Raw genomic sequence first — 27,929 nt, forward strand, 5'->3', positions numbered from 1 at the left:
ATGTTGTTGGGCTTAGAAATAATAAATAGAGATATAAAGATTTACCATCATTGAATCATTCTGCTGATATTTATTGTTTTCTGTCATTTTCCTACAATAATTAAAACAGTAGTATGTCACAGAAATGGACAGACAAATCACTGGACTTTAAATAGCCCGTACCCAAAAATTAACTTGCTGTGTTTTCTTTTCTAAAAGTCATTGGTGACTCATTTTCTTATTTCCCAGGACTAGTGTTACTCGTATTAGATAATCTGTTTCCTAGGCTTTTTACTGATAATACAAGATTTTTTGTTTCCATCTATAATAAAAAATAGTTGTTACTGTAATTGTTTTAAAAACGCCAAATTTTGCCCATTCTTTAAAATCTCTCTCTGTCAAGAACAGTTTGATAACTCTCTTACTTAAAGAACAGAATATTATAGAAAATGGAGAAACTGTTTTATCCAAAGTACACATACCCAAAACTTCAGATGAGAGGAGTATCCATCTCACAAGAAGTCTTAGGTCTTCTGAAACTCTCAGGGAGGTGAGGAGAGAGGGTCCATGGTCAGTTGGCTTTCTTCACTGAGATTTTTAGAGAATAAAAATGTTTTTTATATGACATTTGTTGCCCTTGATCCCATCATGAGTCATCCATATGGAGGTTATATTCAGTATATTCAGTGGGAACATAAACTTTCATTTCTCTGGGATAAATGCCCAGGAGTACAATTGCTGAGTCATAGTTGCATATTTAATTTTTAAAGAAATGACCAAAATATTTTCTGGAATAGCTATACTATTTTACATTCCCTCAAGCAATGTACGAGTGATATAGTTTCTCTACACTTTCTCCATGATTTGGTATTTTCACTGTTTTTTTATTTCAGCTATTGTAATAATAAGTATGTAATAATATCTTGTGGTTTTAATTGGCATTTCCCCAATGGCTGGTGATACTGAATGTCTTTTCACGGGCTTATTTGTCATTTGCGTTCCTCTTTGATAAAATGTCTGCTGATTTTTTTTTTTTTTTTTTTTGAAACAGAGTCTCGCTGTCACCCAGGCTGGAGTACAGTGGTGCAATCTAGGCTCACTGCAACCTCCGCCTCCCAGGTTCAAGCAATTCTAATGCCTCAGCCTCCCGAGTAGCTGGGATTACAGGTGCATGCCACCACACCCAGCTGATTTTTGAATTTTTAGTAGAGACAGGTTTCACTATGTTGGCCAGGCTGTTCTCGAACTCCTGACCTCAAATGATCCGTCCGCCTTAGCCTCCCAAAGTGCTGGGATTACAGGTGCAAGCCACCACGCCCGGCCCATCTGTTGATTTTTAATTAGGTCATTTGTTTCCTTACTGTTGAATTTTGAGAGTTCCTTACGCATTCTGGAATATAAGTTCATTGTCAGGTATGTGTTTTATAATAAATATCACATGTATAATATTTCTAAGAAATGACCAAAATATTTTCTAGAATAGCTATTCCTTTTTACATTCCCACCAGCAATGTGTGAGTGATAGTTTCTTCACATCTTCTCCAGCATTTGATATTACACACGTGTGTAATATGTGTAAATATTTCGTCCCATTCTGTTGCTTGCTTTTGCGTCTTGTTAACAGGGTCTTTCTCAGAGCAGAAGTTTTTTTAAAAATATAAGTAGATCGTTTATTTGGCCCAAGTTTGAAGACCACAACCCAGCAGCATAGATTCAAGTTGTCCTGGATATGCTTCTGAGAGCAAAAGTCTTTAATTTTGATGAAAACACATTTTTCTTTGCCAATCATGCTTTAGGTATCAAGTCTGAGAACTCTTTGCTTAACCCTAGTTCCTGAAGACTTTCTCTTATGCTTTCTGTAAATATTTTATAATTTTACATTTTTCATTTAAGTCTGTGATCCATTTTGAGTTACATTTTGTGTATTAGGTTGTGGTAGGCAGAAATGTCCATGTCCTAATCTCTGCAGCCTATGAATATGTTAAGATTGCTATTTAGCTGACTATAAAATAAGGACATTATCCTGGATTATCTGGGTGGGTCCAATGTAATTACATGGGTTCTTAAAAGTGGAAGAGGGAGGCAGAACAGAAGGGTCAAAGAATGAGATGTGATGACAGAAACAGGATCAGAGAGATGCAGTGTTGCTTGCCTTGAAGATGGAAGAAGACAGCCAAGATCAAGGGAGTAAGAGTGTCCTCTAAAAGCTGTAATAGGCAAGGAAATGAGTTCTCCCCTGTAGCCTCTAGAAAGGAACGCAGCCCTGATGACATCTTGATTTTAGCTCTGTGAGACCTGTGTCAAAATCCTGACCCACTGAACTATAAGATAGTAAATTTATGTAGTTTTAAGCCACTGAGTTTGTGATAATTTGTTACTGTAACATTAGAAAACTAATAAGTAGATGTTTTAGAAAAGCTTCTGTTAAAATAGGATTTTATACGTTTGGGTATACTATGTATCTGAACAATTTTTATATGTGCAACATCTCCATAATATCAGATAAATGAAGTGCTACTCTAAGTAGATCTGTGCATTCAGTGGGGAATAGTTAGAAAATGTATTACTTTTATTTCTGCTTAAATTTCTACATCATTGTGACTTTAAATTCCCCACTACTACTTTTTAATAGGAAGTGTCTTGTTGTTACTGTTCGTTTTGTTTGCTTTTCAGAAGGGATTTGAATGAAATTTTGCACCAGACAGCCAAATGTAGCCCCAAAAATTTATGTGATGGGAGGCTCTTTTTAAAAAATATTCAATTGACTTTGACTGTAGGACAAACAGAACCTTAGTTAATGGTCCTGATTCTTGTACTAATTTTATTAGTTTTTTAAATGACAGCTTTGAGACATAATTTGTATACCATGCAGCTTACCCACTTAAAGTATACAATTCAGTTATTTTAATATATTCACAGATATGTGCAACCAATCACCAAAGGACACAATATGTTTCCACACTGTCTTCTAATTTTAATTGTTTCTGAGAAGTTAGCTGTTAATTTTATTGGGTTTCTCTTGTAAGTGATGAGTTGTTTTTTTTCCCTTGCTGCTTTCAAAATTTTCTCTTTGTCTTTGGCTTTCAGTAATTTTACTATGAGGAATCTCTTTCTGGATCTCTTTGCATTTATCCTACTTGGAGTTCTTTGAGTTTCCTGAATATGTAAATTAATGTTTTTCAGTAAATTTGGGGAGTTTTTCTAATGTTTTTTCTCCTCCTTTCTTGTTCACTTTTCCTTTTGGTACTCCCATTATGTAAATGTTGATGAACTTAATGGTGTTCTACATTTCTCTGAGACTGTTTATTCTTCTTTTTTCCATCTGTTCTTCAACTTGCCTGATCACTGTTGACCCACTTCAAGTTTATTAATTCTTTTTTCTGCCTGTTCAATCTACTGTTGAAGCCCTTCAGTGAATTTTTCATTTCAATTGTGCTTTCATCATCAGAATTTCGATTCGGTTATTTTTTATACTTCCTATTTCTTTATTGATAGTCTCTGTTTTGTAAAATATTGTCATCATACCTTCCTTTACTTCTTTAATCATGGCTTTCTTTAGTTCTTCGAACATATTTATATGACTAATTTGAAGGTTTTGCCTGTTAAATCTGACATGTGGTTGTATGGGTCATACTTTCCTGTTTCTTTGCATATCTCTTAAGTTTTTGTTGGAAACTGGGCATTTTGGATAATATATTGTAACAATTGTGGGTACTACCCTTCCACCAGGGTTCTTTATTATTATTTGCTTGTTTACTGCTTTAGTAACTGGCTGGATTATTTTACTGAAGTCTATTTCCTCAACCCCCATTCTCACCCTGCAGTATGAAGCCTCTAGTGTTTCTCTTCACGGAGGTACAAGCTTGTATATGCCCACAGTCACCCTGGGATGACAGTGGTTTTGGTGAGGCTCTCCTTGGCTGTCTCTTTACTTGACCACACCATCCTGTTATGGTCTACTAATTGTTGACTGGTTGCTCTTGTTTTGTTTTTGTTTTTGTTTTTTTGAGATGGAGTTTCACTCTTGTCACCCAGGCTGGAGTGCAATGGCGCAGTCTCAGCTCACTGCAACCTCCACCTCCCAGGTTCAAGCAATTCTCCTGACTCAGCCTCTGGAGTAGCTGAGATTACAGGCGCCTGCCACCATTCCCAGCTGCACTGTTGTTTTAATCATGTCCTGGAACATAAATTGCTCCACAAACTGATCCAATCAAATTACGGCTCCTTTGAAGATAGTTCCTGAGATCAGTGTTTGAGATTTCTTCTGACCCCAAGAGGCTCTTTCCCTGCTGTCTCTTTCCCTGGTTCTCTCTGGCATATTAGGCAGCCTAGGCTTGAACTGCTGTACACTCAGTTGCAAATGAAGTCAGTTTCATTGCAGGAGAATTGAAGCCCCCTATTCTATGCCCTGCCTCTCTCCCTGGGAAAAATCTTTGAGCCACAGCTCTGACGCAGTGGATGGAGACAAGTGGTGAGCTTCCCTCTGAGTGTCAGCCCCAGGTCTCCCAGGTTTGCCTCTTCTGGTATAGAACCACCACCCCACAAGGTAACGCCAGAGCAATCAAGGCTCTGGTATTCTTGGTGGCACAACACCCAAGGCATAGCCTCCATCCCATGAGTTGGGGGCTAGGTGGAAGAAGGGAGCCCCCACCTCTCAGCCACATTCTCCTGGAATGTAGCCTCAGCAAAAATAGCTGGGAACAGGATAAGAGATGCCGACATCCTGTTCTTCCCAGGAAGAAAGGAGCTTGGAGCTGGGGTAGAAGGAACCCTGTGTTCTTGGCTACTCTACTCTGGCATGAGATCTGTGCTGGGAGGGAAGATGGAGGAAGTGGTTCTAGATCCAAATACTGCAGACTTTGACTTTGCTTTATGAATTTTAGTAGATTTTCTTGAATAAGTACTTCCTCATTTGCTGTATGCCCTTACAACCATTTCCAGAGACTTTAAATGGTTGCTGTTTTTTTTTAATTGAAATAACTTTCACCAATTTCACTGGGAAGAGGGTCGTCCATGGAGCTGCTCACACCGTTATGCCAGAAGTGGAACTCTATAAGCTTTTTAATATACAATTTTGTTGCTGCTATTCTTAATTGCTCAGAGTGGCCTTGTACTTGGATTTCTACTTCCTCAGTAGATTGTAAATAGCTTGAAGGCAGTAGCCCTGACCTTTATTCATTATGGAATCATGATAGCCCCTGGTAGCATGTTGTATGTTGTGGCACATAAAAGAATGTCAGTCACTGACTGTATTGCTGTCTTTTCAAGTTTACGTTTTCAGCACTTCCTTTGTGACTTAAAGTGCTTAACTGTGTCTTCCTTTTTTCTTACACTCCAGTGCTAGTGTGTTCCCAGAAGGGTGATGCTTCTTTTTTATCTGTCATTGGCCATACTCAGGGAAGTACACTTGAACCGTTAAAAGTTTTAGTCCAAAGCATTTTTATTTACTCTTCACAATATAGGAGCTTTCTTTAACATTCCTTGTAGTGTATATATAATTATGACTCTAGGCTACTTATTTGGGATATGGGGACAGGAAGAGAGTGAGAGAAGGATAAAGGACAGGCAGAAAATCAGTGTGGTCGTGTTCTTAAAGGTGGATGTGCCTCACTTGTTCTTTCTTCAGCCAACTATGTCTCATGCTTTTCAACCTTGGCTCTTGATGGCCCTGCCCTCATGACTGATTTTTTCTTTTCTGTTCGTCTCTTATTGGGGATCACTGGCTGGTTATGGCCCCATGGGTGCCCCACCCTTTGTTTTGGTGGACAGTGGCCATGTGGCCACATCTCAGGCTCCAGTTAGTGCTGTACCACTCATCTGTGGCTTGGGCTTCCTCCTAAGGCTAATGTGGCCTTTCTTAGTCTTTGACATGCTTTGTATTGAAAGATTTGGCAGCACTCTTCTGTCATTATTCTGAGTAATTTGAGAATATTCTTAACAAAAATCATTCAGTTTGTATGATTTGCTTGCTGCTATTTCTGGGATCCGTGGGACAGTGTTGACTGCCCTCTGGGATGGGTGTGTGTGAACTGTTTTATTCAGTGTTTTTCTTTTTCCCAGGATGCTCCAGGATGAAACGCCATAGGCCTGTCAGCAGCAGTGACAGTTCAGACGAGAGTGGGTAGAACCGGCTGGCAGCTGGTAACCTTTCTATCTATATCCCTTGGGAATTTTTCCTTTCATTTGAGGATAAGCCATTTCATGCTTTTTTCAATGGTTAAAAAATGTTTCTGAGAAGGAAAATTCAGGGCACCATTTTCTTATTTAAATTTCATTATAGATAAATTAGAAGAATTGGTTGTGTGTGGCATATAACTTTTCACTTTTCATTTACCTAAACAACAAAAGCCAAATTTAGTAATGCTTTAACAGAGCTTCTCTAGAAAGAAGAAAAGTACAAGAGCATAAATTGTAGGCCCTGATTCTAATTGTAGCTTAGGTACTAAGTGTTTGACTGTGAGTCAATCATCATTTGTAAAAGGCAGTAACCTTATTAGCAATAGCCTTTGGGGAAGTGCTGAAGGATACACAGATTACTTGCTCCACATTTGTAGTTTTTCCAGTTGTTTTTGGAGATACTTTTTCTTCAAGTGGAATATGAATTGTGTTATTGCAGAACATTATGATGTGTGATTATACCAAATCAGATAATCTCATCCTTAGCATTGTTGAAGCTTTTGCACTGTGGGAGATCATCTATAAATGTCACTAAACTCCATTATGAGGCACTCTTCAGTGCAGTTTGACTGTTTTCTTCAGTGGTATGAGCTCTTTGGTTTCTCCATCATATTTTTCATATTCTCTTGGATGACATTTAGTTTTATGACATTTAGTTATATTAGTAGGTAATGTGTTTCAGTATTTTTTTCTAATTATCTTTTACAGGTCCTTCCACTTCCTTTACTTCTGGCTCAATGTATAGGATCAAGTCAAAAATTCCAAATGAACACAAGAAACCTGCTGAGGTGAGATCATATTCTCAATTTTTAGACTTAAGCTATAGTTTGGATGCTTGTCTCCCAAAACCTCATGTTGAAATTATATCCCAGTGTTGGAGGTGCAGGCCTAATGGGAGATGTTTGGATCATGGGAATATATCCCTCATAAATAGATTAATGCCCTCCCAGTGCAGCGGGGTAAGTGAGTTTTTCACTCCGTTAGTTCCCTTCAGAGCTGGTTGTTAAAAAGAGTCTGGCACCTCCTCCCATTCTCTCTTGTTTCTTCTCTGGCCATGTGATCTCCACATATGCTAGCTTTCCTTTGCCTTCCACCATGAGTAGAAGCAGCCTGAGGCCCTTACCAGCTGCCCAGTCTTGAACCTTCCAGCCAGCAGAACTGTAAGCTAAATAAACCTCTTTTCTTTATAAATACTTAGCCTCAGGTATTCCTTTATAGCAATACTAAATAAACTAAGACAACTTTTAAAAAGATAAATGGCTGCCTCCTAACTATATACCAACAATACCCAGAATCTGAAGATGTGAAGAATAAAGAGTGTGTCAGTGGGTAGGCTTATTTTCTGATGAAGTTATTTGTTTTCCAAGAAAGATTTCATTTTCTGTCTCCTTTAGGAAAACAATAATCTTCACACTGTGATTTCATTTTGTGATTTCAATCATCTTCACACTGTGATGACACGTAGTGCCTTGCTTTAGAATATTCCTCTCCTAACCAGGAAGTCAAAGAGAGCCAGACTAGGGGAATTGGGAAGGACCTAGAGATCTCCTGGCCTATGATTGGGAAAAGCTAAGTTAGCAGGTGAGGAGAGATAGTACAGAAAGGGACAGGTGAGTAGGTTGTAGATGGACTACATTAAAGATCATATGGGTCATGGTCTGTGAAGCTGTGATGGGTCCTTACAGCCTTTGGATCACTGCTGGCCCAGAAAGAATAGGTCAGTCCTTATCAGGCTGGTCATCTTTTCCAGCAAAGTGCCAGGGTTCCCCTTGGACTTGATAATGGTTTAGTGGATCCTATAGACTTTCCTTCGTGATAATTAAATGATAAAAAGACCTTGTATATCTTCACTTCTACTGTGAGTAGACTTCCTTAGCTGTAAAGGAACAGAGAATATATTAGTTATGTATTGCTGCATTACAAATTATCACAAAATTCATGTCTTAAAGCAGCACACACTTATATCTCAGTTTCTGTGGGTCAGTAATCTGGACATGATGTGACTGGATTCTTTGTTCAGGATCTTTCAAGGCTGAAATCACTGGAAAATGGGATGTGTTCTCATCTGGAGGCTTGCCTAGGGAAGAATTTGCCACCAAGCTCATGTTGTAGGCAGAATTTGTCTCCTTGGAGCTGAAGGACTGAGGTTTCTGTTTTCCTTCTTGCTTTTGGCAGAGAGTGCTCTCAGTTTCTAAAGACCACTTGTAGTTCTTGCCACATGGCCTTTTCCATAGATCCTCTCACAACATGGCAGCCTTATTCAGTGCCAGCAAGGAGAGTCTTTCCCTCCGGTCAGCTAAGATGTGGTGTTACATAACATAACATAATCATGGGAGTGGCATCCCCATCACATTTGCTATATAATGTGACCTAATCAAAGGAATGACATCCCATCATGTTTGCCATATTCTGTTGTTTAGAAGCAAGTCACAGGTCCCACTGCCTTAATAGAAAGGGAGTGACTCTTTGTGGGTTACTTTTGGGTGTGTCCACCAGAGAGCATTTCTCTCTTCCTTGGAGGTCACTTTTCATTTGTTTCCTTTGCCAGGGATTTTTCTGGGCACAATAGAATGTAAGAGTTTATTTATATATGTCCATGTCATACAGAAAGACTTAGGGAATATAATACACATAAACAGGAGTGGAAGAAATTTCCCATCTGTCTAGAGGAGACTTTGACTACAGAATGGTGAGAAAGAAACCTCACTACTTACCCTTTTAGGAGGACAGCTGGTTCTAGGACATAAGGCAATTCAAGGGCTTTGGGTTTTGAGGCCTACTGCCTCCCAGGCAGTGGTAATAGTAGTCTTTTTGTTGCAAGGGATAGGGGACCTGGGCTGCTGAAAGCAAATTATTTTCGTTTATATTTAATATTCTGTTATAAAAAGGAAAACCTGGTGATATTGTAGGACAAAACTAGCCTTTGCATTAGAAGAGCTTGATCCCATGTTCTGCTTTGCTGGCTTATTTCATCTCTCTGAAATAATTTGTCAGCATAACATGGACATTATCATACCTATCTCTCATAGCTACCATTTATTGAAGTTTTGTGTGTCAAAAGCTTTACATTAGTTTGTTTCCCAAATTTAAACAATTATGAGACTCTCCTTGGATTCCTGTTTAAAATAATGATTCCAGACTTACCCCACCCTGTGACACTACTGAATTAGTATTTCCAAGAAAAGTGCCTGGGATCTGGATTTTAAAAAGTGACTCAGGTGATTTTTATAATCAAGCACATCGGGGAAGTAATATACTCTTGTTCTATTCCTCCAGTAATACTATAAAGTAGGTACTTTCTGGTTGTTCGTTTGTTTGTTTTGCAGGTGATGAGGCTCAGAGAAGTTACTTGCCCAGGGTCATTTAAAAAAAAGCAGAACTGACATTCAAGTTTTTATTCATCCTGAATCTTGTTTTATTAACCAGTATGCATTGGACATATTATGTAGGGTACAATAACTATATAGTAAACATTTGTTGAAACTTTGGCAGTTAAGAAATATGGGACAGCACCAGTGTTTTCTCATGAGTAGTTATGATCAAAGTTTCCATAATGAAGTGAGAGCAAAAACTCAAGAATAGAGAGAACAAACCTGGAATTGAACAGGGGCTGGGAACCCAGGCAGCAAGGAGAATATGGTAGGAACCCTTGGTAAAAGAAGAGAAGTAAAAGTTAAGTGGGAATTGGCAAAGGTGACAAGCACACACTACTCACAGGTGAGTCTGAAGGCAGCCTTTGAGGAATCAGATGGAACCACCATGAATTCTTTCTTCCTATTTGGCCCCTGAAACTGAAACAATATTGCCATTGGCTGCTTTTTATTTATTTATTTATTTTGAGACGGAGTCTCGCTCTGTCGCTCAGGCTAGAGTGCAGTGGTGTGCTCTCAGCTCACTGCAACCTCCACCTCCCAGCTTCAAGCAATTTTCCTGCCTCAGCCTCCTGAGTAGCTGGGAGTACAGGTGCCTGCCACCACGCCTGGCTAATTTTTGTATTTCTAGTAGAGACAGGGTTTCACCATCTTGGTCAGGCTGTTCTTGAACTCCTGACCTCGTGATCCACCCACCTTGGCCTCCCAAAGTGCTGGGATTACAGACATGAGCCACTGTGCCCGGCTGCCATTGGCTGCTTTTTTCAAAGCGTCAGTTTATGCCCTATTTCTGATAGCAGACTATCACTTTTCTCTCAATTTCTGATTTTCCTGGCCCTACTTGCTGCACCTGTTTGCTTCAAACAATTGTTTTAAGGTTCACTTAAGAACTATGACATTTGTATGCTTCTTCATTTCTGATGTTCCCATTTTTCTTTTTTGTTCATTTGTTTCTGTTTGAAGAATTTCCTTTAGCTGTTATTTTAGGATAGGTCTGCTGGTGATGAATTTGCTTAGTTTTCCTTCATCTGAGGATGTCTTGATTTCTCCTTCATTCCTGAAGGATATTTTCACTTGATACAGAATTCTGGTTTCACAGTACTTTTCTTTCAGCACTTGAAAAATGTCGTGCTACTTCCTTCTGGCCTCCATGGTTTCTGATGAGAAATCTGCCCCCATTCAAATAGGTTGTTCTCCTCTAGGTAGTCATTTCTTTCCCAGTTGTTTTTGAGATTTTTCTTTGTTTTTAGTTTTTAAAAGTTAGATTATGATGTACCTGGGCGTGGATTTCTTTTGGCTTATCCTCTTCGGGCTTTAGTCAGCTTCTTGAATCTGTAGATTTATATCTTCCACTAAGTTTGGGAAATTTTCAGCCATTATTTCTTCAAATATTTTTCAACTCCACCTTCTTTTTCCCCTCCTTTTGGGGCTTCAGTTGCATGAATGGTAGATCTTTTGTTATTTTCCCACAGGTCCCTCAGGCACTTCTCTTTTTTTTTTTTTTCAGTGTATATTCTGTTGAACAGATTGAGTAATTTCTCTTGTTCATTGGTTCTGTCTTCTGTTTGTTAATTCCATTCATTGGTTGAGCCTATCTTATGAGTTTGTTATTTCAGTAATTGCATTATTCCATTCTAAAATTTCCATTTGGTTACTCTTTATGTATATATATTCCATTTCTTCACTGAGACTTTCTGTTTTTTGTTTCAAAAGTGTTTGTAATTTCTTTTTGAAACATTTTTATCATAGACGTTTTAAAATCCTTGTCAGATAATTCTAACATCTGTGGATCTCAGTGTTGATGCCTGTTAATTGTCTCTTCTCATTCCCAGTTCTTAGTATGATGAGTGATTTTCAGTTGTATCCTGGACTTTTTTAGTATTATGTCATTAGACACTGAGTCTTATTTAAATCTTCTGTTTTAGTAGTCCTCTGCTATAACCAGGCCAGTGGGGAAGAGGGGTCCTGACTCTCTACTACCTGTTATAGAATTCCTAAGCTCCCCATCCTAGCTCTTTCACTCTCTGGGAAGCAGGGCTGGGGAGTCTACTGCTTCATAGAGGTGGAAATTCCCACCACCTTGTTGCCCCACTGATGATGGAGGGTATGGTGGTAGTGAAGGTATCACCTTATTGATCAGTGATGGTGACAGCCCAGGCTCCCTACCCAGTCTGCCAACATCACATTGAGGAGGAGAGATGCCTCATTATTGCTGGGAGAGAGTGAACATCAGGACCTCTCAGGTGGTGTACATTGACACCCCAATAATCACCCTTTTTTAAAAACCATTTTTAACATCCTTTCTTGAAATACAATTCTTGTAGCATACAATTCACCCATTTTAAGTGTATAATTCAGTGGGTTTTAGTATGTTCAGAGTTGTGTAACCATTACAGTCATAATTTAGAACATTTTCATCACCTCAGAAAGAAACCCCTTACCCATTAGCAGTTATTCCCCAATCTCCCTACCTGCAACCCCTGGCAACCACTAATTTACCTTCCTTCTCTATGGATTTGCCTATTCTAGACATTTCATATAAATGGAATCATACAATACGTGCCCTTTGTGTATGGCTTCTTTCACTGAACATAGTGTTTTCACCCCTCATGTTGTAGCATGTATTAGTTCGTTCCTTCCTTCCTTCCTGCCTGCCTTCCCTCCCTCCCTCCCTCCGTCCCCGCTTTCTTTCTTTCTTTTGACACAGTTTCACTTTTGTTGCCCAGGCTGGAGTGCAGTGGCGCAATCTCGGCTCACTGCAACCTCCGCCTCCTACGTTCAAGTGATTCTCCTGTCTCAGCCTCCTGAGTAGCTGGGATTACAGGCATGCACCACCACACCTGGCTAATTATGTATTTTTAGTAGAGACAGAGTTTCTCCATGTTGGTCAGGCTGGTCTTGAACTCCCGACCTCAGGTGATCCGCCCGCCTCGGCCTCCCAAAGTGCTGGGATTACAGGTGTGAGTCACCGCACCTGGCCACTTCATTTCTTTATATGACTGAATGATACTACATTTTATCAGTACACCACATTTTGTTTATCCGTTCATCAGTTGGTGGACATTTGGGTTGTTTCCACTTTTGGGGTATTATGAGTAATTCTGCTATGAACATTCAGGTACAAGTTTTTATGTTGACGTACGTTTTCAGTTGTCTTGACTATACACATAGGAGTGGAATTGGTCGGTCATATAGTAATTCTACTTAACCATTTAACTATTTAAAGAACTACGAGGCTGTTTTCCAAAGGGGCTCATCATTTTTCAGTCACACCAGCAATATATGAGAGTGTTTGAAATTTGTTATTGCTGTAACAGAGACTTCAAATTCTTCTAGTGACGCTGTTTTTGTCTCTCCTCTTGGCTCAAGGTCTCTTTGTGCTTGTCCTCATAGGAATTTTGTCTCTTGCAGCTCTCCCAAGCTGTTAGCCAGTGTTATTATCCCTGGAGGCTTTAGTGTAGTAGAGGGTATGGGGGAGGGGCAGTATTCGCTATCTTCTCATTAACTCTTTCTTAGTCTTTAGGGTGCCTAGTAGTCCTGTTTCTGGGGGCGGAAGTGGTGGTAGGGAAGGTAGTCTTCAGGTAGAGACTTTTTGCCCCTGCCCCCTATTCCCTCATTGGCCTGTAGCAGGTATCTTCTGATGTTCTCAGCCTTTGTCCTTGAGGTTCTCTCTCCTGTAGATTACCTTTTTGCCCCTTAGGTAACACAGGGAGGCTGAGGCTGGATGCTTTTCCCTTCTCCCGGCAGTAATGAAACTACACCATTGCCCTCACTTGATACCCTTCCCCTGCAGATGAAGCCTTTTGTTTGGTAAGGGAACCAGGGCACTAAGCACCAAGTACCCAGACAGCACCACTCTGGTGCTTTCTCCAGGTACCGCCCCAGCCCTGCCCCCGCCCCAGCTTCCCTGTGTGAGCCTAATTGGGTTCCTGAAGAAAAAGCTTGCAAGCGGGTGGGCCCTCCCCCAATAACTACAGCCCCCAGGAACTTCACGTTCTCTTATTAGTCCCCACGCAGCATCCAGCGATTCAAAATTTCTAGTTTAATGTTCCTGCTGTGGCTTCTGCCACAGGTAACCAAATGCTCTGCCCTGTGTCTCCCTGCAGGCACTTGTGTCTCTGAATTGGCTATTTGTGCTGTGATTCATTTCTTTGATGGGTTCTTGAAAATTTGTTACTTTGCTGCCTGTCCTGTCATTTGCTTCTTATAAAAATGGGAGGTTGTTTTGTTTTGTTTTTTGTTTTCTGACTACAGGTCTGAGAGAAAACCAGAATTCTTGAGCCTTATGATTTTACTGGAAATTAGTCACTGACATGCAATATAAATTATCCCTTTTGCAGAGGATTAATTGGCTGCATTAAAAGATACATATTTTTCTTTGATATTTAGTGTATCAGTGACATTCTTGTGCAAATCTCCCTCTAATTTATCCTGTAGAGAAGAGTTTCCTAGGGATATGTGAATCCCCTGTATGGTTCAGGGGCTTTGTGTACCTTCTGGAAATTGTATACAGGTTTTTAAGGATATGTTCTTTGTTAATTTTTTTTTCTGAGATGGTAGCCTTATCTGATTCTTAAAAGGGCCCATACTCGTAAAGTTGTTGTTGTTTTTAATCCCTAGAAAAAGTACATAGTAACTGTCTGGGCGCCGTGGCTCATGCCTATAATCCCAGCGCTTTGGGAGACTATTAAAAAGTCTTCCATTCTTTATCAAAAGCTAGGATATTTTCGACTACTAGTCTGGTGTGTAAAACATATCAACCTATCTTAAAACATTGACTGCATATCATCTGTAGGCCTGGAGTCCCATTATTACCCAAGACTTTCAAGCAACAGAATGAAAGCTCATATATTTTAATTCAATGGAGAGCACTACATACTCTCTAGTAAAGCCTGTTTACATCATTGTACCTATATTTCTAACAAGCTTAATTACTTGGTTTTCTGACCTACAGCAGATAAAAAGCACTGAGCTACAAGTGCATACTTATTACACAAAAAGGGACATTGAGGGAAGGGAGAATAATTTGCAAAGCAGCCTTCAAATGTTATTTCTTGTACTAAAATTGCTCAGATCTCTAAATCAGACTTTGTTGCTCCCCCTTCTCCATTACACCTCTGTTTGATATGGGGGAAAGGGAATAATCCAACTTAAGCAACCCAAAGGTACATTGCTTTATGGTAATTGATGTTGCAGTTGGTTAGCCCATAGCCATCAAAACGTTCTGTTTATTCTTTATAAGAAACCTGAGAGTTATTTTAAACTATTTGAAAAATATTTCCATGGGTTTTAAAGTTTTAAATTTAGGAAATTGCATAAGCTTTTTGATTCATTGAAAAAAATCAATGTGGGATGCAATGTCTTGACAAAACAAGAACAGAGTTTTTAAGGGTTTTAGGCGCAGTGTCCTTTGCTAAGTTTTCGCTGCTATTGATTTTCTGGATAACCTGACAACTTTTCTGCCTAAAGATTGTATAATTATAATTAATTCCTTTTGCTTAAATATAATTACCAGTTTGTGGCCGTTTTATGCTTTTGGGGTGACATGTTAGTTGTGGTCAGTTATGTATAGCTTCAGATTTCGGTGACTGAATCAAAATTGATCAATCTCTCTGCTTTATTCACATGGACCAGACGGTGTTACTCTTTGTGTCATACAGGAAGTTAATGTTTTGACTTTTTCTATGAAAAATGTCACACAAATGTTCAGAGGAGCTATGCTTTAAAAAACTGCCAACTGAGAGATGTTAATGAGAGCAATAAAAGCCAGAGTTGTCTGCAAAGGGCATTTTCATTTTGTGGCTCTGGTAGGTTAAGCTTGATGTTCTAATTGAAGTCATAGTGAGGCCTCCTTTGTTTCTGCAAGCATCTGACAGGCCAGATGTGCACACAGTGTTGGGCTTGGCATAGCTTCTGGACTGTATGTTAGCCAGTGAATCCCCTCTTTGACCATAAATGAACAGTTATCTGGTAAGTACAAAGCCTTTTTGTTTCAGGAACTTTTGGGAAAACTACCAGTGCATATAAAATAGACACACTATTAAGAACTTGTGAAACTTCTCAACTTCATTACCTAGGAAGGTCAGGGTCAGCATCTAGATCCCTCCTTCATTATCTTTAATTTAGCAACAAGTGGCTGTGTTTTATTTTGTGAAGTTTCTACATTGCCTTGTGGCCTTTGGAACGCTGGTTAAAGTTCTTGATGGGTCTTGCTTGGGAACTGTGTCTTTGGGAGCCAAACCATGCACATTTTAACTGAGCTGTGAACTCATATCTCTCTTACCCCATCAACAATTACTTTGTGGACTATAGAGAAGAACTCAGTTATATACTTGTTTCTGATTTTAGAAGGAATGCTATGGTGATGATAATAAAATAACACCATCTAGCATTTATTTAGAAATTACTGTGAGCTCCATACTGTGCTAAGTCCTTTATACAAGTTCACCCATTTAATCTTTACAACAACCCCTATGAAGTGAGTGTTATTATCCCCATTTTATAGATAAGTTGAGACGCAGAATTTGGATAACTTGCTGAAAGCTACTCAGTAGTGAAACCAGTATACCAATCCAGGTGGTCTGTCCCAGACCCATATTCCTTTAAGGTTTTTTTTTTTTTTTTTTGAAATGGAGTCTCACTCTGTCATCCAGGCTGGAATGCAGTGGTGCAATCTCAGCTCACTGCAAGCTCCGCCTCCCGGGTTCACGCCATTCTCCTGCCTCAGTCTTCCTAGTAGCTGGGACTACAGGCACCCGCCACCACACCCGGCTAATTTTTTGTATTTTTAGTAGAGATGTGGTTTCGCCATGTTAACCAGGATGGTCTCGATCTCCTGACCTCGTGATCCACCTGCCTTGGCCTCCCAAAGTGCTGGGATTACAGGTGTGAGCCACCGCGCCTGGCCTAAGATTTTTTAATTATATAAAATATTTGCCTGCTTCAGACTTCAAACTGTAAAACAAAATATATTGAGAGATCCAGCTAGATTCAGCTCAACTATTTTGGTAACTTTTCTGTAAGTCTCTCTCCCCTCCCTGTTTTCTCCTCACTCTGCAGAGTTAACCTTTTTTGTTAAGTTTTTGGTTTATTCTTTTATTGTTTCTTTATGAAAATATATACAAATATATATGTATGTGTGTGCCACTGTCTGTATATAAAATTCTCACTAATCGGGATTTGCTATAGTTATTTTGTTTTCAGTTCAAAAACTTTAAAAATGCCTTTTCTTATCAAAAGTAGGTTAATGAGACCAGTCTGGTAAATGTGTTTTATATCACTTTGCAGATATCTTCTGCCTGAGTACTGAACTGACATTCCCATCCACTCAGCATTTTATGTTGTGTCTCATGCTTGAGATGTTTGACTTCTATAGCAAGATAAGGCAGCCTCTCACACTCTGCCTTAAGTACAAATGCTTCTCTAGAAAACTTAGATCTGATGCTCTTTAATCTGGCTAGCTTGTAAAATTGAAATCAGGCTTATCATATGCCTGTTTTTCCTCTAAATGGGAAGGGAAAATTATAATAGTCATTGGATTCAGTTTTCACTTGCTTAAGAAAAACAGGTATGAATTGGTTGGTGGTTTCCCAGACTTCACCTTCGTGGAGGTTTGAGTATTTCTTTTTTTTTTTTTTTTTTTTTTTGAGACAGAGTCTTGCTCTGTCGCCCAAGCTGGAGTGCAGTGACACGATCTCGGCTCACTGCAGCCTCCTCCTTCCGGGTTCAAGCAGTTCTCCTGCCTCAGCCTCCCAAGTAGCTGGGACTACAGGCATGTGCCGCCACACCTGGCTAATTTTTGTATTTTTAGTAGAGACGAGGTTTCACCATGTTGGCCAGGATGGTCTTGATCTCCTGACCTCGTGATCCACCTGCCTGGGACTCCCAAAGTGCCGGGATTACAGGCGTGAGCCACCGCGCCCGGCCTGGTTTGAGTATTTCTGAAGCCATAGACAAGGACCACATTTCATTGGCCTCTGCTTTTATATACCTTTGTCTGTAGTCTTCAAGTTACTCTTCTGTTTGGTAAACGTGTATTAGTTTCCTAGGGCTATAATAAATTAACATAAACGAGGTAGCTTAAAACAGTAGGAATTTATTCTTTCACAGTATGAAGGCCAAAAGTAAAAAATCAGCCAGTCTGTGCTCCCTCCATAGGTTTTAAGGGTGATTCGTTCTTTGCCTCTTCCAGCTTTTGGTGGATGTCAGCATTGATTATTTGTGGATCAATGAATCACTCTAATCTCTGCCTCCATGATCACACTACCTCCTCCTCTTCCATCTCAAATCTCCCTCCACCTTTCTCTTGTAAGGACACTTGTCAATGGACTTAGAGCCCACTTGGATATTCCAGAATGATATCTTCGTCTGAAGATTCTTAACTTAATTACATCTGCAAAGACCCTTTTTCCAATAAGGTAATATCCATAGTTTCTGGGAACTAGGATGTGGACATATCTTTTTGGAGGCCACCATTCAATCCACTGCAATATGTTTTCAGGTTAGGAAACCATATAGAGCAGATTTCATAAGCAGTTATGTCAAGTATGAAGGTACGGCTTATGCTTTGTAATTAGATCATTTGTCATTATTCATTATTAGTCAAGCCTGAAGCATGATTTTGTAATCAATTGATATATTTTATAACTTTGTTGCTCCCCCTTCTCCATTACATCTCTGTTCGATTTGGGGGAAAGGGAATAATCCAACTTAACCCAAAGGTACATTGCTTTATGGTAATTGATGTTGCAGTTGGTGTTAGCCCGTAGCCATCAAAATGTTCTGTTTATTCTTTATAAGAAACCTGAGAGTTATTTTAAACTATTTGAAAAATATTTCCATGGGTTTTAAAGTTTTAAATTTAGAAATTGCATAAGCTTTTTGATTCATTGAAAAAAATCAATGTGGGATGCAATGTACTGACAAAACAAGAACAGAGTTTTTAAGGGTTTTAGGCACAGTGTTCTTTGCTAAGTTTTCTCTGGAGTTGTACAGTGCACAGTTTGCACAGCTGAGCTGGCAGAGTGTGCTTTATGGTTTTAAGAAAAACAGGCACTTTCACATACATGGTAGTAATTATCATAACAACCATTACTACCATTTGTTTGGCATATAGGATATACCAGTGTGTATTATACAGTATACAATCCACATTATGTTTACTCTTCACAACAAAATAATAGCTGCTGCAAAATGGAGCTTTTTTTTTTTTTTTTTGAGATGGAGTCTCTCTCTGTCACCCAGGCTGGAGTGCAGTGGCGCGATCTCGGCTCACTGCAAACTCCGCCTCCCAGGTTCATGCCATTCTCCTGCCTCAGCCTCCTGAGTAGCTGGGACTACAGGCACCCACCACCACACCCAGCTAATTTTTTGTATTTTTAGTAGAGACGGGGTTTCACTATGTTAGCCAGGATGTTCTCGATCTCCTGACCTCGTGATCCGCCCACCTGAGCCTCCCAAAGTGCTGGGATTACAGGCATGAGCCACCGTGCCCGGCCCCAAAATGGGGCTTTTATCACCTGCTTTCAAACGAAGAAATTGAGGCTCAGCTTCCTGCCCAGTGATAAGCAGCTGGGATTTGAATCCAGTCCCATCTGTCTCCTCAAGCAATGCTCCTTTTCATTTTTCTCTTTTGGATCCAATCACCGATTTTACAGATGAGCAAACTCCAGCTCAGAGAGATAGCATGGCTCATCCTGAGGCTCACAGGGCCTCCTTCTTTATTTCACAGAACTTCTAGGGATCTGATATATCTGTAAGAGTGTGGCCTTACAAGGAGACTTTCAGGGAGACACATAATAATATTGAATACACACACCAAAAAGACACAGCAGCAGCTCTTTTTGGCATCTGTATAAGTCAGCATTCTCCAGAGAAACAGAACCAATAGGAGATATATATAATAAAAGTAATACATATATTTATTATGAAGAATTGGCTCATGAGATCGTGGAGGCTGAGATGTCCCATGATCCACCATCTGCAAGTTGCAGACCCAGGAAAGCCAGTAATGTAATTGCCTCTGAGTTCAAAGGCCTGAGAACCAGGAGAGCCTATAGTGTGTCTTGGTCTGAGGACAGGAAGAGACCCATGTCCCAGCTCAATAAGTCAAGCAGGAAAAAAGAAAGAAAGAAAGAAAAAAGGAAGCAGATTCTCCTTTCCTCCACCTTTTGTTCTGTTTAGGCTCTCAACAAATTGGATAAGGCCCACCCACACTGGTGAGGGCAACTTTACTGAGCCCACTGATTCAAATGCTAATCTCATCTGGAAACATCCTCAAAGACACACCCTTAGCCTAATACCCAGGGACCCCTGATCCAGTCAAGTTGACACAGAATCAAACTTCTTGGCATCTTTCTGTTCTGTTTGCTTCGTGTGCAGTTCTCTGGGCACCTTGGGGGACGTGGTGTGGGGGGATTGCCGATCGTGAGAGAAGGGATCCTTGTATATATTACCCACAGGCACGTGCTTTGGTTTTGTAGCCTGGATTAATAGTAAGGAAAGAGATTAAATGTGACGTGGGCTCAATGCAAGTCTGGCAAGTAAAATTGAAATTCTGGAGCCTAATAGTTGTGTGTTTTCAAAAATGAATGCTTACTGATTCTTTTCTGATTGAAGATAATATATGCTCATGTAGAAAATTCACATGATACTGCAAAGTATAAAGAAAAAGTAGAGCCAGACGCGGTGGCTCAAGCCTGTAAGTCCAGCACTTTGGAAGGCCGAGGCGGGTGGATCACGAGGTCAGGAGTTCAAGACCAGCCTGGGCAACATGGCAAAACCCCATCTCTACTAAAAATACAAAAATTAGCCAGGCATGGTGGCAGGTACCTCTAATCCCACCTACTCAGGAGGCTGAGGCAGGAGAATCGCTTGAACCCGGGAGGTGGAGGCTGCAGTGAGCCAAGATTGTGCCACTGCACTCTAGCCTGGGTGACAAGAGCAAGACTCTGTCTCAAAAAAAAAAAAAAAAAAGAAAAAAGAAAAGATAAAAATTTGTTACCCAAAGAGACTAACGGGTTTTTTAAAAAATTATTATTTTAAAGCAGACAGAGGGAAATCATACATTTATTTGCTCCCTGCAGCCATCCTGTTGGGGCTGAGGTTTCTGGCATTTTTAATCCTTCTCAGGAAGTAAGCAAGAGGACAGGAAAGATGCATTGCCTAACAAGGAGAATGGCCTGTAAAACCCAAATCCAGTGCTGTTCTTAGTCAAAACCACCCTTTTTCTGTAGTCTTCAGTTCAAAGGCAGTCTCTTCTCTCTTAGTTCACTATTAAAAGTGGTTCACAGACTTGAAAAACAATTTCTCCATTTTGTTGCTGGTCAATAAATGCTTTGAGTTGAAATGGAATGAAATAGATGATATAGCACAAACCCATTGTGTTAGATTTTATTAAATCAGATCTAAATGAGGAATTAAGGCAAACACATGGGTAGGTCAGACAAACCTGGCTGTCCTCCCACAGCTGGTTTGAATTTGGGCAAAAGTTCCACCTATGCCCAAATGGAAGTTGGCACCAAATACAAGTCGTCACTAAATTTTCCAAAGGGTAAATCCTCCTGTGATGTTTTGGTCAACTTGAGCACATAAAACTTTAGGTGATATAAGCTTATCACAATTTCATCTATTACATGTATAAGTTTAGTTATATGTACATGTTTAATACCATTTTTATAATATAATGAATTAATTTATAATTGCTGCTTTTTTTCCCACTCTCACTTTTTTTTTTTTTTTTTTGGAAACAGAGTCTTGCTCTGTCACCCAGGCTGGAGTACAGTGGCACAATCTCAGCTCACTGCAACCTCTGCCTCCTGGGTTCAAGCGATTCTCCTACCTCAGTCTCCCAAGTAGCTGGGATTACAGGCTCATGCCATGTCACCTGGCTAATTTTTGTATTTTTTTAGTAGAGGCAGGGTTTCACCATGTTGGCCAGGCTGGTCTCGAACTCCTGACCTCAGGTGATCTGCCCACCATGGCCTCCCAAACTGTTGGGATTACAGGCGTGAGCCACTGTGCCCAGTCTCTCATATTTCTTTAAACAAATCTATTCAAACTTTTCCTGTGCCCCTTGGTCATCAGTATTCTTGTTATCATTAGAGCCATTTTGAAGGCATTCTCACTTCCATCTGGACTGCTGGAGATTGTCTCAGACTCTGTATAGGATGCTGTCACTGGAAATTTTCTTCCAAACCACTAAGTGCCCATTTGCACAGCATTAGTCAGCTTGTGTTTTCACTGGTCTCACCACCATAACCACTCACTATACTGCTTTTTAAAGTCATCATAAAAGGCTTGTTTACAGCAACTTCCAGCATTGCAAATGTGAAGTCACACTTCCAGGAATAACTAACGAATCTGTGTTCATGCTCACCTCCTTTTATACTGAGTCAATGATCTCCCTAAGTATCCCAAACTACATTAACTGAAGTGATTATAGGCTACTGTCTTCCCAAACTGTACCATAGTTGCTAAATATGAAGTAATTTAGTGAACATTAGTGTAACATGAGATACATTGCAAGGACTCAAAGCTAAAGTACTCCTTTCTTTCTTGATCAAGACTTTTTTGGGAAAAAGCCTTGCCTTATTGGCAGACTCATATAGTGGTTAACATCTTTAGATGTTCCATGCCCAGGTATAAAATGTGGATCATAACTATTATAATGAACTGTGGGCTTCTTGAGGGCAGGACGCATCTGATTTATTCATCCTTGTCCTCTGTGCCCAGTACAGTGACTAGCTCATAACAAATGACAATATACCTTTGTTGGTGAAGCGAATGAGTCTAAAAGCATGACTTTGTTTGCAAGGCATGTGTCCACTTCTGTCTGCAAGGCTGTCCTGACACTGGGCCCTTCTCCCAGGTTCTGGCATGGGAAGTGCAGATCTCAGCCCAAACCAAACAATTCTTTTTCAGGTGCTGTCACACCCATAACTGTACTCCAGGGCTTGGACTAGTGCTCCACAAACAGCTATTAAATGGATAGACAGAGGAACTCCTTAAGCCTATTTGATTTCAAAATTCACCTAAATTTGAATGTATTCTGACAAGATGCTGATTTTGGATGCTGCTTCCTCCATTTCATTTGGGCACAGCTCCTGTCATTTCCCAGTTAAGGTCTGCACTATGTGAGGCAGAGCAGCAGTTTGCTCTGGGAGGCTGGGCCTGGAGTTGGTTGGGGGTACCTAGGGCAGAGGAATGCTGGGGCTCAGAGCCACACCAGAGCAGGGGAGGGCCCACACATTGTTAAGACATGTCCGAGAATAAGGACTAGTAGCCACAAGCGGGTTTGAGTGGAAAAGCCAAAATAGCTGGCACCGTGTACTGTGCCTGTGGTCCCAGCTACTCAGGAGGCTGAGGCAGGAGGGTCCCTTGAGCCTAGGAGGTTGAGGCTGCAGTGAACTATGATTGCTCCACTGCACTCCAGCCCCAGTGACAGAGCGAGACCCTATTAAAAAAAAAAAAAAAAAAAGCCAAAAGAGTGTAGCAGTTACGTGGATGCATCAGAACCCAGGTAGAGAGAAATCATAAGGAAACTTTCTTTAATAACCAGACAGGACACAGCCCGAAAACCAAAGTTGAATATTTATTCACTGAAATGGCTATCATTCCACCATTCTACTTACCAAAGGGACTTAACCACGAATCCTTACATGTATGTGAATGTTTATATGAGACAGAGAGAGATGTGTGTGTGTGTAATCATGGGTATGGGGGCTTCCTGCCCTTGAGGGGCTGAAAAACTGGGGATCAGAGGAGGAGAAAACAAACCTTTGTGGAGCACCAGTCATGCCAGGCATGAGAGAGCTCTGGCCCTGCTGCCACTCTGCCTAGATTTGAACCCCAGCTGCCCTGCTCACCAGCTGGCATGCCTTAGCCAAGTTCTTAACACCTCTGTTCTTAGAGTCCTACTTTAAAATGTGCATGATACTAGTGCCTACCTCATGGAGTTGTTCTGCAGACTGTGTGTGTTAACACACGCTGTGTGCACTAGAGAGCCACAAAAGCTTTGTTTTTCCTCTTGTCAAATAGTGGTCTGTTTCCCTTTTCCTTGAGACTGGGCTGTCCCTGTTGCTGGTTTTGACCACATCAAAGGAAGAATAATGACTCCCCGAAGAGGTCCATGTCCTAGTCCCCAGAACCTGTGATTATATTATGTCACACAGCAAAGAAGAATGAAGGTTGCAGGTGGAATTAAGGTTGTTAATCTGTTGATCTTGAGGTGGAGGAGAGGATCTTGAATTATCCAGGTGGGCCCAATGGAACCACAAGGGTCTTCAAATGTGGAAGAGGGAGGCAGGACAGAGTCTGAGTCCAGTGACACAAGATGAGAAAGACTTGACTGGCCATTGCCAGCTTTGAAGATGAAAGGGGACCAAGCCATGCAATGCAGGTGGCTTCAAGAAAACAGAAAAGGCAAGAAAAAGGATTCTTCTGTAGACCCCCCCCCCCGAAAAATGCAGCCATGCCAACACCTTGATTTCTGCCCAGTGAGGCCCATTTTAGACTTCTGATCTCCCAACCTGTAGAATAATACATTTGTGGGTTTTGTTTGTTTGTTTTGAGATGGAGTCTTGCTCTGTTGCCCAGGCTGGAGTACAATAGCACAATCTCAGCTCACTGCAACCTCCACCTCCTGGATTCAAGCAATTCTTGTGTCTCAGGCTCCCAGGTAGCTGGGACTACAGGCATGTACCCCCACTCCTGGCTAATTTTTGTATTTTTAGTAGAGACGAGGTTTCACCATGTTTCTGGTAATTTGCTGCAGTTAGTTGCTGTAGGAAACTAACACAGATGAATAGAATGGGATAGAGTTAGGATGTGTAATGTCTAAGGCCAGGCCTAAGAGATCAGAGGCTTCCAGTTCCATCCTCTTGGAATTCAGCTGTCACGTGAGAAGTCCAACTGTGGTGAGTCACCATGCCTTGAGGAAGCCCAAGCTAGCCACATGGAGGAGCACTGAACTGCCAGACATATGAGTGATGCCTTGGTCTTTCCAGCCCAGCCACCAGCTAAATGCAGCTGAGTAAATGTCAGCTGATGCATGGGCACAGAACTACTGAACTGAGCCTGCCTGGATTCCTAACCAGTAGAACTGTGAGCAAATAAAATGGTGGTTAGTTTTGGTTTTGGTTTTGTTTCTCTGACAAAAATGCCATTCGGGGGAAAAAAAAAAATGGTTGTTTTAAGTCACTGTATTTCACGGTTGTTTTAAAAAATTATTTTAAATAACTTTTCATAGATAACAGGGTCTTGCTATGTTGCCCAGGCTGGTTGTGCAAACTCCTGGTCTTAAGCGATCCCCACTGCCTTGGCCTCCCAAAGCATTGGGATTACAAGCATGAGCCATGGCATCTGGTCTTAGGATTGTTTTATGCTGTGATAGATACCCTATAAAGCACTTAGAATGGTACTTGCCATAAAATAAGCATTCAATAAATGTTGGTGTGATGGCTAATATTAGGTGTCAACTTGATTGTGATACAGGAGTTAAGAAGAAATTATTTAGGCAGATAGGGTATGGAAGTCCTCGGTAAGGTTTTCCTTTTAATGAAAGCAGCCCCAAATTACAAACAGCAGCCTGTAAAATCAAGCTGCAGACATAGATGCCACCAATGGCGGCTCCATCTTCCCTTCTCTTTGTCAGCCATGCATACAGTAAGGAGCAGACAAGATGGTGCTGGTCTACTGGAAAGCCCATTTGCATAGTAAGATTAGGGTGGGGTGGCCAGCCTTCCCTGGGCCCTATGTAAATGTCATACCTGATCGAACCAATCTGTGAGCTCTATGTAAATCAGATACTGCCTCCTCAAGCCTGACTATAAAATCCAGCACATCCTCCACCTGCCAATCTTTTCCTCTCAGAAGTCCATTCTCTCTCACTAGAGAGAGAGCTGTTTTCCTCTCCCTTTCTTTCTCTTTCTTTTGCCTATTAAACTCCACTTCTAAACTCCTTGTGTGTGTCTGTGTCCTAAATTTTCCTGGCATGAGATGACGAACCCTGGGTATTTACCCCAGACAACATAACGACTTAAGTTGAATTGAAGGATGCTTAGATAGCTGATAAAGTATTGTTTCTGGGTGTGTGTCTGTGAGGGTGTTGCCAGAGGAGACTGACATTTGAATAGGTAGACTGAGAGAGGAAGACCCACCCTCAACATGTGAGCACCATCCAGTTGGCTGCCAGCATGGCTAGAACAAAGCAGGTAGAAGAAGATGGGATAAGCTGGCTTGCTGAGTCTTCTAGCTTTCATCTTTCTGCCTTGCTGGATGCTTCCTTCTGTTCATTCTGCCCTTTGGACATCAGCCTCCAGGTTCTTCAGCCTTTGGTCTCTTAGACTTACACCAGTAGTTTGCCCGGGGCCCTCAGGCCTTCAGCCATAGACTGAAGGCTGTGCTGTCAGCTTCCCTGGTTTTGAGACTTTAGGACTAAACTGAACCCTACTGGCTTCTTTCTTCCCCAGCTTGCAGACGGCCAACTGTGGGACTTTGCCTTTCGATCATGTGAGCCAATTCTCCCTAGTAAACCCTCTTTCATATATACATATATCCTATTAGTTCTGTCCCTCTGGAGAACCCTAATACAGTTGGTTATACTAGTTTAGTTATATATACAGTCATGTGACAAAAAATGACATTTCTGTCAACAATGAACTGCATATATGGTGGTCCTATAAAATTATGATGGAGCTGAAAAATTTCTATCTCCTAATGACATCATAGCCACTGTAATGTCACAGCCATCAAAATTTGACAGCATATATTACCTTTGTTTTGATATGCTAAAACTTACTGGGCACAGTGCCACATGCCTGTAGTCCTAGCAACAGGGGCTGCTGTAGTGTGTGATGATCACACCTGTAAGTAGTCCAGCCTGGGCAACATAGAGAAACTACGTCTCTTAAAAAAAAAAAAAATCCATGAAAATATTCATAATAAAGAATTTTTTTTTTTTTTTTTTGAGACGGAGTCTTGCTCTGTCACCCAGGCTGGAGTGCAGTGGTGCAATCTCGGCTCACTGCAAGCTCTGCCTCCTGGGTTCACGCCATTCTCCTGCCTCAGCCTCTCCGAGTAGCTGGGACTACAGGTGCCCGCCACCACGCCCAGCTAATTTTTTGTATTTTTAGTAGAGACGGGGTTTCACCGTGGTCTCGATCTCCTGACCTTGTGATCCGCCCACCTCGGCCTCCCAAAGTGCTGGGATTACAAGCGTGAGCCACCGCGCCCGGCCAATAAAGAATTATTTTAAAGAGTCAACCAAGAGTCCCTGTATTCGTTTCCTAGGGCTGCCATGACAAATCATCACAAACCAGGGGCTTAAAACAACAGAAATTTATTCTCTCACAGTTCAAGAGGCTAGAAGTCCAAAAGTGAGGTGCTGGCAGGACATGTTCCCTTCCTTGCCTCTTCCTGGCCTCTGGGTTCCCAGAAATCCTTAGCATTCCTTGGTTTGTAGATGCATCTCTCCAATCTCTCCTTCCATTGCTGTGTTACTTTCTTTCCTGTGTGTGTTTGCGTGTGTGTCTCATTTTCCCTCTCATTTCTCTTAAAAGGACACCAGTCATTGGATTTAGGGCCCACCCTAATCCAGTATGACCTCATCTTAATTAATTACAAAGGCTCTATTTGCAAATAAGATCATATTCTGAGGTTCTGGGTGCACTTGAATTTTTTGGGAGTTGGGGGACATTATTCAACCCAATACAGTCCCTCTGTTTCATACTAGAAAACTAGAGATATCATTAGGCAGACTATGCACAAATGATAGCTTCAGGCAAAAACTTGGAGAATGAAGAGTTTAAACCTTCAGGGGCCAGGTGTGGTGGCTTGTACCTATAATCCTAGCACTTTGGGAGGCTGAGGCAGGTGATCGCTTTGAGCTCAGGAGTTTGAGACTAGACTGGGCAACATGGTGAAACCCCCTCTCTACTAAAAATATAAAAATTTGCCAGGCATGGTGGTGTACATCCATAATCCCAGATACTTTGGAGGCTGAAGCAGGAGAATTGCTTTATCCTGGGAGGCAGAGGTTGCAGTGAGCCAGGATCACGCCACTGCACTCCAGCCTAGGTGACAAAGCGAGACCCTGTCTCAAATAAATAAATAAACAAATAAACCTTGAGGGGAAAACGTTGAGAAGACCTCAGGTAGAAGTTAAGACTTAACCTTACCCTCCATGTAGACATTTAATATGGTTTGACGTGTGCCCCTCCAAAATTCATGCTGAAAGTTAGTCCCCACTGTGGTGGTATTAAGAGGTGGGGCCTTTGGGGAAGTAACCAAGTCTTGAGGGCTCTGCCCTTATGAATGAATTAATGGCTTCTTAAAAGAGGCTTCGGAAGCAGTTTGCCCCTCTCACTCTTCCACTCTTCTGCTAGATGAGGATGCAGCAAGAAG

The 27,929-nt window shown here is 41.0% G+C and overlaps 1 long non-coding RNA gene across 1 annotated transcript in view; it reads left to right on the top strand.

Annotated features, from left to right (window-relative positions):
• The window catches only part of LOC115838282, a 54,260-nt gene that overhangs the window by 22,229 nt on the left and 4,102 nt on the right, over positions 1–27,929 (top strand). Inside the window, exons 2-3 of the long non-coding RNA XR_004033284.1 lie at positions 6,040–6,096; positions 6,865–6,944. This is a non-coding gene — a long non-coding RNA (uncharacterized LOC115838282). The remainder of the gene's footprint in view (positions 1–6,039; positions 6,097–6,864; positions 6,945–27,929) is intronic.

This window comes from Nomascus leucogenys, chromosome 14 (genome assembly GCF_006542625.1).
Source record: "Nomascus leucogenys isolate Asia chromosome 14, Asia_NLE_v1, whole genome shotgun sequence".
NCBI classification, from domain to species: Eukaryota; Metazoa; Chordata; class Mammalia; order Primates; family Hylobatidae; genus Nomascus; species Nomascus leucogenys.